This window comes from Callorhinus ursinus, unplaced genomic scaffold, assembly GCF_003265705.2.
Source record: "Callorhinus ursinus isolate GAN/ISIS: 27379988/994484 unplaced genomic scaffold, GSC_fseal_2.0 scaffold9, whole genome shotgun sequence".
NCBI classification, from domain to species: domain Eukaryota; kingdom Metazoa; phylum Chordata; class Mammalia; order Carnivora; family Otariidae; genus Callorhinus; species Callorhinus ursinus.
The window spans coordinates 26,648,541-26,660,885 of record NW_027397071.1 but is presented as its reverse complement, the minus strand read 5'-3'; the positions used below and the strand labels follow the sequence as shown (position 1 = coordinate 26,660,885).

The 12,345-nt window shown below is 44.7% G+C and overlaps 1 protein-coding gene across 10 annotated transcripts in view; it reads left to right on the top strand.

Annotated features, from left to right (window-relative positions):
• The first annotated feature begins 8,258 nt into the window (after window positions 1–8,258).
• The window catches only part of LRRC8C (leucine rich repeat containing 8 VRAC subunit C), a 124,092-nt gene continuing 120,005 nt past the window's right edge, over window positions 8,259–12,345 (top strand). For all 10 annotated transcript variants that reach the window (XR_012379379.1, XR_003208405.2, XR_012379377.1 and 7 more), the window contains exon 1: window positions 8,259–8,398. The gene's annotated coding sequence lies outside the window, so the exon portion shown is untranslated. The remainder of the gene's footprint in view (window positions 8,399–12,345) is intronic.

The window sequence follows — 12,345 nt, the reverse complement described above, 5'->3', positions numbered from 1 at the left end:
CTATAAATGTTACAACAGGCCTAGAAAAGCAGTCAAAGGAGAGAATAGTTATAAGACCGGGGATGATTCTGGGAGGGAGAACACCTAAGGATATAAAGTTATTCTACCAATGTCCAATTCGTAGGGGGAAAAAAAGCCAGTTATTGTCAGAACTGTGAAGGATCTGAGACTTTATCCCTTGCAAGCTAAAAAAAATGAGCCTGCCACAGTTTCTTGGATGGTGGTAGAAGGCAGGAAACTCCTGGATCAGATGAAAGTTTATTGCTCAGCAAAAGTAGAAGCCAGAGTATTAGCAATTTTGTGTCAGTTCCTGGAGTCCCAACACAGTAATAGTAGGTTGTGTTATAGGAGAGGAACCATGAGCTTAGGGAATGTGAATGTTTTATAATGAGTTTAAGTATGTCTGCCTCTTGCTCTGAAGAGAAACATTATCTTTATTATACTGGACAGTAGGTTTGCTTGCCTTTTTCTCCGGGGGAAGCAATTTTCTCTCTCTTCAAAGGCTGTTCACTCTACAAGTATCCTTGAATTTTAGACTGGAAGAAAGGGTCTTACTTACAAAACGTGCAGTGCCTTGCTCATAAGATGTGTGGAAATACTAGAAACCCATGGAGAACAGTCTTCCAAGTCACTAATAAATAAACTATTCCATGCCACCCCTTTAAGTACTCAGGATGTATGTGTTTGTCTTATACAAGTTTCAAATTTCTAAAAGGATGTCAAAGAACCCAGGGGCTAATAAGAATATGTAAAGGCAAGGAAATATTCCTCAGTGTAAAGGACCAAGGCCACACTATTACTAGTGAGAATTGGTGCTCTTTGTCCTATTAAAGATGAGGGGCACTCTATTTACTGATGTTTGTAAGGAAAGGAGCTATGGAAAACATCTACCCAGGGGGCTTATCTTGGTAGGCATTCATTAAATGAATTAATAGGGCTGATAATTTCCTGTGCTTTCCAAAGAAAAAAGGTCATACGAAGGTTCTGCAGTCTTTAAGTCTAGAATAACAGTTCAAATGTTCTATTCTGAGAGATTTTGTTCTTCCTGGAATGTTGGTAGTTGTGACAAAGGAAACAGTTCCATTATCAGATAAAGTTAGAGACATGCTAGGGTCAGCAAAGTTAAACAAGTATTTTTAACTCAGGACTTCTCGGAGTCCTAAGCATGTTAACATGCACTGTGAATCTCTGAAAGGGATATAGTATCCTCCAAGGGAATTTGACCACAGACCCCTATTTCTCTGGAGTCTTGAAGGGGAGAGTTCTAAGGAAAGCTGCTTGGAAATGCCTCAGTGGGGAAATGGCCCTAGCTCACTGACCATGGATGGTGAACGACAAAGGTGCTTTGGGAAGATTTTGCCTGATGGGTCTGCCATGTTTCGGGCAGATTTCCTATGGATAGCAGCAATGGGTGCCTTCACCCTTCCTTGATCAGATGTTGGTGATTATATCCATTACTGACTGAAATTTAGGGAGGATAAATATGTATCATTTTAAGATCAATCTGAAAAGTTTTAGCACTGAGTAAGTCCTAAGAAATCACCTATTCCAACCCCTTTGTTGCAAATAAGGAGACTGAGGATGCAAAGATATTAAAAGACTTGTCCCAAGTCACAAAGTTAGTTAATGGCAGAGCCACACCTGGAATCTAGGTCTCATTAATCCCAATTTGTGCTCTTTTCACTAACAGCAATAAAAGTGACCATTAAGGACCACTATCATTGATACTGAGAAGGAAAACCAAGCTTTCTTGTTTTGTTTTTTTTTCCTAGAGAGGTAAACAACATAAGTAAACTCAGGAAATTCATAAATGAATGCAAGAAAATCATCTTGTATTAGTATGGGTGGTGGTTTTAAGAAGACATCACCTGGGCATGGTTAAAGCATTTTCTAAGTATACAAAGCACCTTTCATGATAGTTTTCCTTTTTTTAAAAGATTTTATTTATTTATTTATTTATTTATTTATTGGGGGGGGGAGAGTGCACAAATGGGGGGAGGAGCAGAGGGAGAGGGAGAGAGAGAATCTCAAGCAGACTCCAAGGTGAGCACAGAGCCCGATGCAGGGCTTGAGCTCACGACCCTGAGATCATGACCTGAGCCAAAATCAAGAGTGGGGTGATTAACTGAGTCACCTAGGTGTCCCCATGATATTTTTCCAAAGAGAGTCATGTTTATGTAAGTAACAAGAGCCTCTTCAATTTCACTACCCTGGTAAGGTTTCTTGAGCCATCGATAGTCATGCCTCAGAGAGCAAGCAGCTTCTTAGTCAAAGCGAAGAAGCAATTCCTTCGGCTTGAAGTTAGGTGCTTTGTGAGGGCTGATGTCACTGAAATTTGAAGCAAGTCAATGTTAAACTGTGATCTGAGATGTTCTATGGCACATTCTATATGCATAATAAGATATGGCATTAAAAGACTGGAAATGTCGAGTCCTGGGAAAATTGAGTTACCTTTCTTAGGAGATATATCTTAGTGTTTTGTTTTGTTTTAATAAATAAGGACATTCCAAACCCCTTAAGGATGTTTCATTACCTTTAGAATAATTCACTGCATGGTTACAGCTAGTCATTTACAGATGATGTGAAGTTCTTCGAGCGTGGTGGCATGTGCTTAATAAATAGTAGCACGAATATATTATTTAGTAATATAATTATAACAGTGAGATTCAGGTGCAAAAAAATAAAAGCCACTCTTGAGAATGTCAAACTCATTTTTTACTTTAAGCTTATATTATATAAGTATTATGTGAAAGTTACTTATATATCACTGGCCCATACGAACAATAATTCTAAGAATGGGTTTCTCTGCCTGGTATATTTCATATTGCCTAACTTCCGAGCCACAGACACTTTATGATCTTTCATTAAAAGTTTGTTTTCAGTCATAAAATGCTTTTCAGTTAAAGAGTAAGCTGTGAAATCACCTCATGAAGACACATTGGGGACGTGAGTAGGCTATTGGGCAGCACAAACTAATGCCATTTCAAAACCTCCTGAAAAAGTACCTTACTGAATGTACTTGATGGATTCAATTTAAAAATATTCATTTTCCATATGACTGAGTAGTGGTTAAGCAGGAGAACTCTGAAATTAGACTTGCCCAGGGCCAAATCCTAACTCTTCTACTCAGTGGTCATATGACCTTTGATTAGTGACTTGTTTAGAATATGCCTCAGTTTTCTCCTCTGTCAATAGGAGGAAATAACACTGCCTGGATAGCAAGGGTAAATAAATCAGACAATGCATATAAAGCTTGTACCTAGCGCACAGTGTGTACCTAGTGTTTCTTTCTTTTTTTTTTTTTAAGACCTTATTTATTTATTTGACAGAGAGAGAGAAATAACGAGAGCAGGAACACAAGCAGGGGAAGTGGGAGAGGGAGAAGCAGACTTCCCATGGAGCAGGGAGCCCGACACGGGACTCGATCCCAGGATCCTGGGATCATGACCTGAGCCAAAGGCAGCCGCTTAAGGACTGAGCCACCCAGGCGCCCCTAGTAAGTGTTTCTTATTATCATTTCCAAAGCCTATCACAGATTAGTGGGACCAACCACTTCAGTCTTATGTGTGTGTATGTGTTAGTGGTGGGTAAGGGCTGGGGGGGGGGGTTGGTGGTCAATAAACAAGACTGATTTTATAAGAATTTGGCCCATAGTTTTGTAGTATCCTATTTTTAAATCCTCAGCACCACCACCCTCTCCGCTGGCACAAATTCAACTGCCATTTTAGAGTCAAGACCACATTTGACCACATTACCTCTTGGGCAACTTCCTGCTCACACGACATTTTCTAGGGGGGGGTTATTCTCCTGGTCTTAGCATTTTTAATGGCATAGAGCCAAGGATTTCAAAACTGTTGCTAAAGGTGGATTTTAACTGGCAGCTATTAATTCAGAAAGTGCTAATTGTTGCAACAGTGTTATAAGAGTTGAAATTTAAAACAACAATGCTTTCTGTTAGCTCAGGACCTTCCCACAAAAGCTCAGAAAGGATCGGGGGAGCAGATGTGTATAGGGTGGGTAGAGAATGCTGGGTTAAACCCTGCTGGTGGTTTTGGTTTAGAATTTAGATTTTACTTTCACTATTACTAGGCAGGATCAACTGACATCAAATATAAAACAAAACAAGCATAGCAGGTTGGTCTTCAAGAACAGGCCCAACATTGAAAAATCAAGGTTTAAGCAGATACATAATGTCAGCATAAACTCTATGAGCTAAAGGATTTCACATTCTAGAGCATGATGTTTAATACAAATTACTGTGTACTGGAAGTCAGAACAGTACAAAAAATTGACACTTTAAAAAACTCATTCTTTCAACGTGTAATACCAGGCTCTCTGCTAGGTGTTGACATAGAGATGAAAAAAGACACAGTAGTGAAACAAAAATGTAAAGAGATAATGGCAGCACATCATGGTCAGTGCTGTGGGAGCACAAGAAAGGGAGAATTACACTTGCCGGGAGCCTCTGGAAGCTTCACAGAGAAAGCGACTTTTGAAATATGCCTTCAAGGACTGCTATAGCCCAGCCTGCATTTTATTATAACTAACAACGAAACAATGTAATTACCACTTCTATACAACCCACTAGAGGGGTTGCAGATACTCTAAGTCTCGCTAGAACCTTTTTATTTTTTTTAAAGATTTTATTTATTTATTTGACAGAGAGAGACAGCAAGAGAGGGAACACAAGCAGGGGGAGTGGGAGAGGGAGAAGCAGGCTTCCCATTGAGCAGGGAGCCCGATGTGGGGCTCGATCCTAGGACCCTGGGATCATGACCTGAGCTGAAGGCAGACGCTTAACGACTGAGCCACCCAGGCGCCCCTCACTAGAACCTTAAAAAAAGTAGGTATCGATGTTCTAATAGACAGATGGAGAAACTGGGGTTCAAAACTTAAGAAACTCAGGGTCACATAGATAGTAGGGAATGGCCCGAGGACTTGAGCCCAGATCTGTATCATTCCAAATCCCCTACCATGGCCCTGCACTGCCCAGAAAGATCCACTTCAGCTCCCTATTGCCAACCAGTACATGATTAACTTGTAAGTATGTGGAGTCTTGGTGTGGGAACTCACTCTGAAAGCCCACAGAGAATGTCAAATTTTGGTATCAAGAATTGGGTGACTGAAAGGTGAAGATGGTGGCTCTGTATACATGGCTCACCTGGGGTATAGTGCCCTCTCCTTATTCTGAAATGCAATCACATTTAGTTTGGAATGGTTTATTCTGACTCATGGGCTGCCAGATTCCCTCTCTCAAGCTCTGTGAACACCTTGAAGTCAGGGAATAAGCCTTATACAGCAGCCCCCCCACACACACTTTATCTGAGGTTTTGCTTTCCATGGTTTCAGATACCCACAGTCAACTCTGGTCCAGAAGGAGATGACCCTCCTTCTGACAAATTGTCAGAAGACGAATAATAGCCTAACATTACATCATAATGCCTATGTCACTCACCTCACTTTATCTCGCCCCATAGGTATTTTATCACTTCACATCATCACAAAAGGAAGGAGGGGGAATACAATACAATATGATATTTTGAGAGAGAGAGAGACCATATTTACATAACTTTATTACAGTATTTTGTTATCATTGTTCTATTTTATTATTGTTGATTCCTTACTGTGCCTAATTTATAAATATTACAGGTATGTATGTACAGGAAAAAAACAGCCTCTATAGGGTTTGGTACTATCTGCAAATTCAGCCATCCACTGGGTGTATTGGAGCATATTCCCCACAGATCATGGGGTCTACTATGCTTCTTTGAGACCCTCAGAGTCCAGCACTCACAGAAATTGGCTGATGGATTGTGGATTCACCTTATGGTTTTCCGAGGGCTTGATAAGTGTGGATGTTGATTTAAGTTAGGTTGACTGAGGTGAGGTTGACTAGACTTAGGGTTTACATGCTCTAAAATAAGAAAAAATATACTAAGCTGTATAACATAGTGGTTTTCAGACTCGTGCCTCTCAGACTTTAGGGTGCATGTGAATCACGTGACTACATGTAGCCCTACCCAATACACCCTATTTAAAAAACAGGTCAAATGCGGACAAAAGTATTGCAATTAAACATCTGGGGGAGGCAGGAGACTCAATTTTCAGGGTTCATATCCCATTTCCAAACCTTGTTGCCATTCCTGGTCCTTTTGCTTTCAGGTCTATGAAGAGTATATTAAGTACATAACAGCTACTGTTTATTGTGTACTTATGAAGTGCTTGGCACTGTTCTTGCTGCTTCAAGCATGTTATCTAATTCGCACAGCACCCTAAAGTACTATCCTTATATTGCTGATGATGGGAAAAAAATAAAATTAGCAGTAACTCCCTTACATTTACACAGGGATTTATTCCTGGTTCACCTGAGTCCAAAGTCTAGTCTAATAGTTCCTTGTCACTGGGTAATGAGGGAGCATTTCAGGGATGCGCAAGCTTGAGGTCAGGGTGACAATTGTACAGAGGATAGAGATGTTCAGAAAGCACTTGCAGAACAAAGCCCCCGACAGGAGGTTTGTGCCCTTAGTATTTGCCTCATTGAGTGTTTAAATCCAGGTAAGGTATTTAAGAGCTGGAGCTACCTCAGATAGTATCTGGTAGCTTGCAAGGTAATCACAATTTTAGCAAATTGCTGAAGCCAACCTCTCCCTTTTCCCAGGAACTCTCCAGGAATTTTTTTACCTGCTATCGAGGAAAAAGGCCCCACCCTAGATTTTTGTGCTGATCTAGTTAATTAAGGCTGGTGTTAGAGTCATCTACAGCCTAACAGGGTGTAAGGTTGACTTCCACAGCATACTGAATTTGGCCCAGCGAGCCCATGAAAAGCAGTTAAAAGCTTAAGAGAAGCATGGAGCACTGGGTGTTATACCAAACAATGAATCATGGAACACTACATCAAAACTAATGATGTAATGTATGGTGACTAACATAATAAAATAAAATTTTTTTAAAAAGCTTAAGAGAACAACTTCCGGACAAATTTTCTTTTCATTTTGACTTGGAACTACAAATGGGGTTAAAGGAGGTGCCTGCTTTCTTCAGGCTTGCTGGTAAGAACAAATCAACTAGTGAAAGACAGTTAGGTACATCGGCCTTTTCCTGACTGCCAGGACAGAGTAGTAGGTTCATTTTCAGTACTCTTAGAATAACGAACATTGAGAAGGCATCCTAGGGGATTTTATATAACCTAGTAATCTTGTTTGTACATTTCACTGGGCAGAAGATTTTCCATACGAATAGCTGTCAGCGTTCAAGAAGACAGTTTGCTTTTTCATCCTGAAAGTGGGTAGGAGAATGTGGAGAAGAAAAACATGCTTCAGATCAATCAATAGGGAGAGCCCCTCCCCCCCATACTCTTAACAACAAGTGGTTTTGATGAGGACGATCAACTCCTTTATGCACAGTTCACAACTGTAGGCGGAGCGTTCAATTTCCGCGTCTCTGGAACCTGCTGCTGAAGAGACGAGGGAGCCCAGCTCTCAGTGTCCGGGAACATGGGGGTTCCTGCTGGAGAGGAGACTCAGGTGTCCAGGGAGATTGGTTTTAACCATTCTCCCCTGTCTCCCTCAGTGCCCGCCCTCCATCCCGCCCCACCTCATTCTTGTGTTCTTATGGGGTCCTTCTGTTCTCCTGCGGGGCGGGAGATGTGGAGGAGGGATGATCTCCATCCTGACCCCAGTCCCGCAGGGGAGTTGCCAGAGGGCTATTTTTAGTGGTAGCTGCTCCCCTCTAACACCCAGGGGAGGAGCTGCGGCAGTGGAGTGGCCGCAGAGCGCGGAGAAGCCTCGGTTTTCCGCGCCCTGTTAGGGATGGGGGAGGTATTGGACGCAGCCCGTTCCCCATGCAGACGCCGCCAGGTGGCCGCCTCAGAGGCGGGAGCGGCCCCGCCGGGAAGCGCGGGAGGGCCCGTTTTCCACGGCCAGGGGAAAGCCTCCGGCTGCCAGCGGCAGCCTCGCCGGCCAGTCCCGGCGCGCGGTGGTCTCCGCAGGGGAGGAAGTTCCCGGGCACGGCGGCCTGCGTCACAGCGGGGCTGGGACCGCCGGGCGGGCGGGCGGGCGGCGGCGGCGGCGGCGACTCCGGGGCCGGGCACTGGGCGGCGCTGGCTGCCGCTGGCCCGGCTGCGCGCGGGGCGGCGCTGGAGGCGGCTCCGTCCGCGGCCGGGGAGGCGGAGGGGAGGAGGGCTGCGGGGCTGGGGCGGTAGCTGCGTCCCGGCTGGGAGCCCGCGAAGAGGACGAGGAGGAAGGCGCCGCCGTGGCCGCGGCCGCAGTGCTCCGGGAGCCACACGCCATGAGCAGCGGCCCCGCCGACGACCCCGCTGTCGCTGACCGCCGCTGAGCCGGACCGGGAGACCGCTCGCCGCTCCCCAGCACCCTCCCCGCCGGCACCCTCGCGCCCGGAGGTAAGGGCGGGGACCGCCGAGGGATGGAGAGGGGCGGCCCGCCGAGGACCGCCCGGCTCGGTCCGCTAGGTGCGCCGGAGCCGCTGCTCGCCCTGCGCCTCGCTCGCTTCTCTGTCTGCTGCTCGCGCTCTCGGGCGGGCGGAAGGTGGTCGCCTGCCCGGGGTTTGCTCCTTGCAGCCACCCGCTGCTGGGGCTCTGGGACCCGCCAGCCCCCACCCCACCCATCCCGAGCCAGCCCCAGCGTCGGGGCCAGGGACCCCAGCCTGGCGCCGAGCACCGCGCGGCCGCCGCAGGTTCTGCGGACTTAGTGGGGGGTGGGGGGATCGGGGGTGGAGGACGAGGAGAAAAGGCGGCCACCGCCGGGGCGATCGTCCTTCTTCCCTACCTGAACCCTCCGCCCCCGAGACCCCACGGCCTGTCCCTTCTGGTCTGCTCTCCCTTTGTACCCCTGAGCCCCTGAAGTTAGCACTTTCGGGGAGAGAGGAATCTGATGATCTCCGACGGGAACGAGAGCGCGGTGCCTACCCCTTTGCAGGACCGGCGGGGAGAGAGGGTTTAGCCGGATCGGGCGGGCCCCAGAAGCCAGGTGTCTGGGCCGGCTGTTGAGACCAGGACCGCCGCCTTCAACCTCAACCCAGGGTCGCCGGTCTTTCCCTTTCCAGCTGGTTCCCAGCAGCGAGGTGGTTAGGGTTGGAGTCAGCAACTCCGGAGCCTTAGGATGTGCTCCGTAGACGCTAATTCCATTCTTTTCTCCCCGGCCAGTTCTTCCCTCCCCCACCCCACGCCTGCCGGTGTACATCAGATTACAGTTCCTTCAGAAGCTCACAGGGTACCTCGCTCTGAATAACCACAGACACCTAGCCCACATCCCAGGACGGATATTTCAGTGTGAAGACCAAACTTCACTTGGTTTCAAATTCTTTTTAAACATCTGAAACTCAGCAAACCCGTTAGGAAAACACTTTCAATTCCCCATCCTCCTTAAGGTAACAAATAAGAACCAATTTTGTGGGAGTGCTAGCATTGGGCAAAGGGAGGCTTGAGTGACCCTATTTATCGCAGCTTTACGGGGGAGGAATAGATAAAAGAAATGGCAGTCCTATTTTATTCGCATACTTCTTATAATGTAAGAAATGGAGCTTCAACCAACGGGCACATTTCCGGACAGGTATGGAGTGGTTTCCTAAGGCATCCACGAGGCTTATTCATGGATAAATCAGTAAGATGTCGTCTAGGTGGGAAAGGAGGCAAACTGATGTTAACCCTCTTGCTTGGCACAACACTGCAAAATCGCTGGAACCAAGGAGCTTTATACGTGTGTACATTTTTTTCTTTATTTTTTAATGATTTGTGTAAACCCAAAAGGTACATTGAACTTCCCAAATTTGCTTCGATTCATAAACCAAGTGTTGGATGTGTGGATATAGATGACCCATTAGATGTATCCTACTCTAGTTTTCTGTGTTTGTATTTCTTCTGACTCGCTTAATTAGGGAATACCAGGGGTGTAACCCTGATTTACTTTACTTTGGAGTGATTGATTTAAATACTGTCTTGACGTCAGTTTGTTTGTTTGCTTTTGAGGGGCAGTTGGGGACCAGTTTTGCAAGGATGGATATTTTTCATGGTTCACATAATGGATTGACCACAGCTGGGTCCTACCACTTCAACAATGCTATCAGAGATAGCAAGCATGTTTAACAATTTTCTTAGCAATAAAATTATCAAAGTCTCTGTTAATGGTACTAATCTTTTATTTCTCAGATTGACTAAGCACTTTGTTTAATGGAATGCTTTTAGTGAAAAAAATGTGTGAGGGAGTATAAAAGAATGACTAATTTTCCACTTACATAAATTTTAACTTTTAAGTACAATACAAAGTTAGCAATTTTTAAAACGCCTAAGGTGTCTAATTTTTACCAAATTGCTCTTACGATTTTCCAGTAGTCTGTAGTATTTTTAAGTTATAATCACCAATAACATTATAATAGAGCCCAAGTGTAAAAACAGTTGGGGTGGAAAGTTACACATATTTTGCCAAGTATTGTGTTAATGATTTAATATGGTGGATACATTGCTATAATATAGTCTAGTACTGTAGGTACCTAACATACGTTATACTCAGATTCGTACAACAAATGCTTAAAGTAGATGGTGCCATCTACTTTTTACAGAAGAAAAATGGTCAGAGTCTGTGACTTGCCCAAGACAAGACAGCTAACTTAATGCCTGAATGAGGCCAAACCTCTTTAGCCTCAATGATGTACTTTTCTGTTATCCAAAGCTGCCTATCTTTTTTCTACAAAGATTTATTGTTAACTTGCTGTAATGACTCTATGAAGAAGCTGAGATTGAAGAAGTAAAATCACTATCCAGGATTTTCCATGTAAATAGTATATAGCAGAATTCACATTTGGAATTGGGGCCATCTATTTCCTAAACCCGTGTTCTTGCCACTGATCTCTATTAAATGACAGATTAAGAACTTAACCTAATGGATATTTTACTTTTTTTAAGATTTTATTTATTTATTTGACAGAGAAAGACACAGAGAGAGAGGAACACAAGCAGGGGGAGTGAGAGAGGGGGAAGCAGGCATCCCTCTGAGCAGGGAGCCCGATGCGGGGCTCGATCCCAGGACCCTGGGACCATGACCTGAGCCGAAGGCAGACACTTAACAACGGAGCCACCCAGGTGCCTCGACATTTTACTTTTTTTCATCAGCGGTTCTCATCAACATGACAGTGATGGTCTCATAGGCCGCAGTACACTCTCAAGATTTTATACTTAGTCCCTGGAGTGCTGGCTGTATCTCCAGCTCTATCACTGATGAAAGCATAGTTGCAGCCAATGAGGGTGACATTACTATGGAGGTATCCTTGATTCCACTTCATTTCTCTTAACATATAAATCAGGCTAGATTGGCATGGGAGAAAGAGCATGGTCTCAAGATGGGAAAAGCTGGTATCAGATTTTGGTTTTACTGTCCAGTAGGAGTGTAAATTAATTCATGCTGTGGAACTTTCCTGAGCCCATTTCCTGATGTATAATGGAGTTAATAAAACCTATTAGTTGGAGTACTGTGTGGACTAAATGTAACAAACTGTATAAAGGACAGCTCCTGTCACCTACTAGGTGTTCAGTAAATGGTAGGGATTAGCACCCCTGTATCCTGGCGTTGATGGAAATTTCTGCTGGAATTAGCTCCATCTATATTTTACATGCATATAGTGATTAGTCGTTGCTATCAGTGATTCATTCTTCATATGGCTAGACAAAGGTCTACTCTGGTTTCTAGCATCTTTAACTTTTGAATCACATCCTTTTTTCATAGTCCTGACTTACATTTACTCACCTTACATAGTTTGTCATTTGCTCCACTCTCCATATTTTTTAGAACTTTACTAGCCATACTTCAGTGAGTTGGAATTTGTAATTTTTGGCAAACACACTTTCCTGTTTTCTGCTTCTCCTGATTTCTCAGCCTTGCTTATCACTCAAGGCACCATGACAGTCCCACTTTCTTCCCACCACATACCTCACCCTTGGCCAGATCTCCACTAGCTAAAATTCTGCATGTCCTTCAAGGCCCAGCCTAAATGCTACCTCCTTCTGGAGCCCACATACCTTCCAGTATGTCCACACAGTACTCCAACTAATAGGTTTTATTAACTCCATTATACATCAGGAAATGGGCTCAGGAAAGTTCCACAGCATGAATTAATTTACACTCCTACTGGACAGAAAATCCTTTCTCAGTTCACTTATAAGTCAGACACCATATAGCCTAATAATTAAAAAAAATTTTTTTTTGCGGGGGTGCGCCTGAGTGGCTCAGTTGTTAAGCGTCCACCTTCGGCTCAGGTCATGATCCCAGGGTCCTGGGATCGAGCCCCGCATCGGGATCCCTGCTCTGCGGGAAGCCTGCTTCTCCTTCTCCCTCTCCC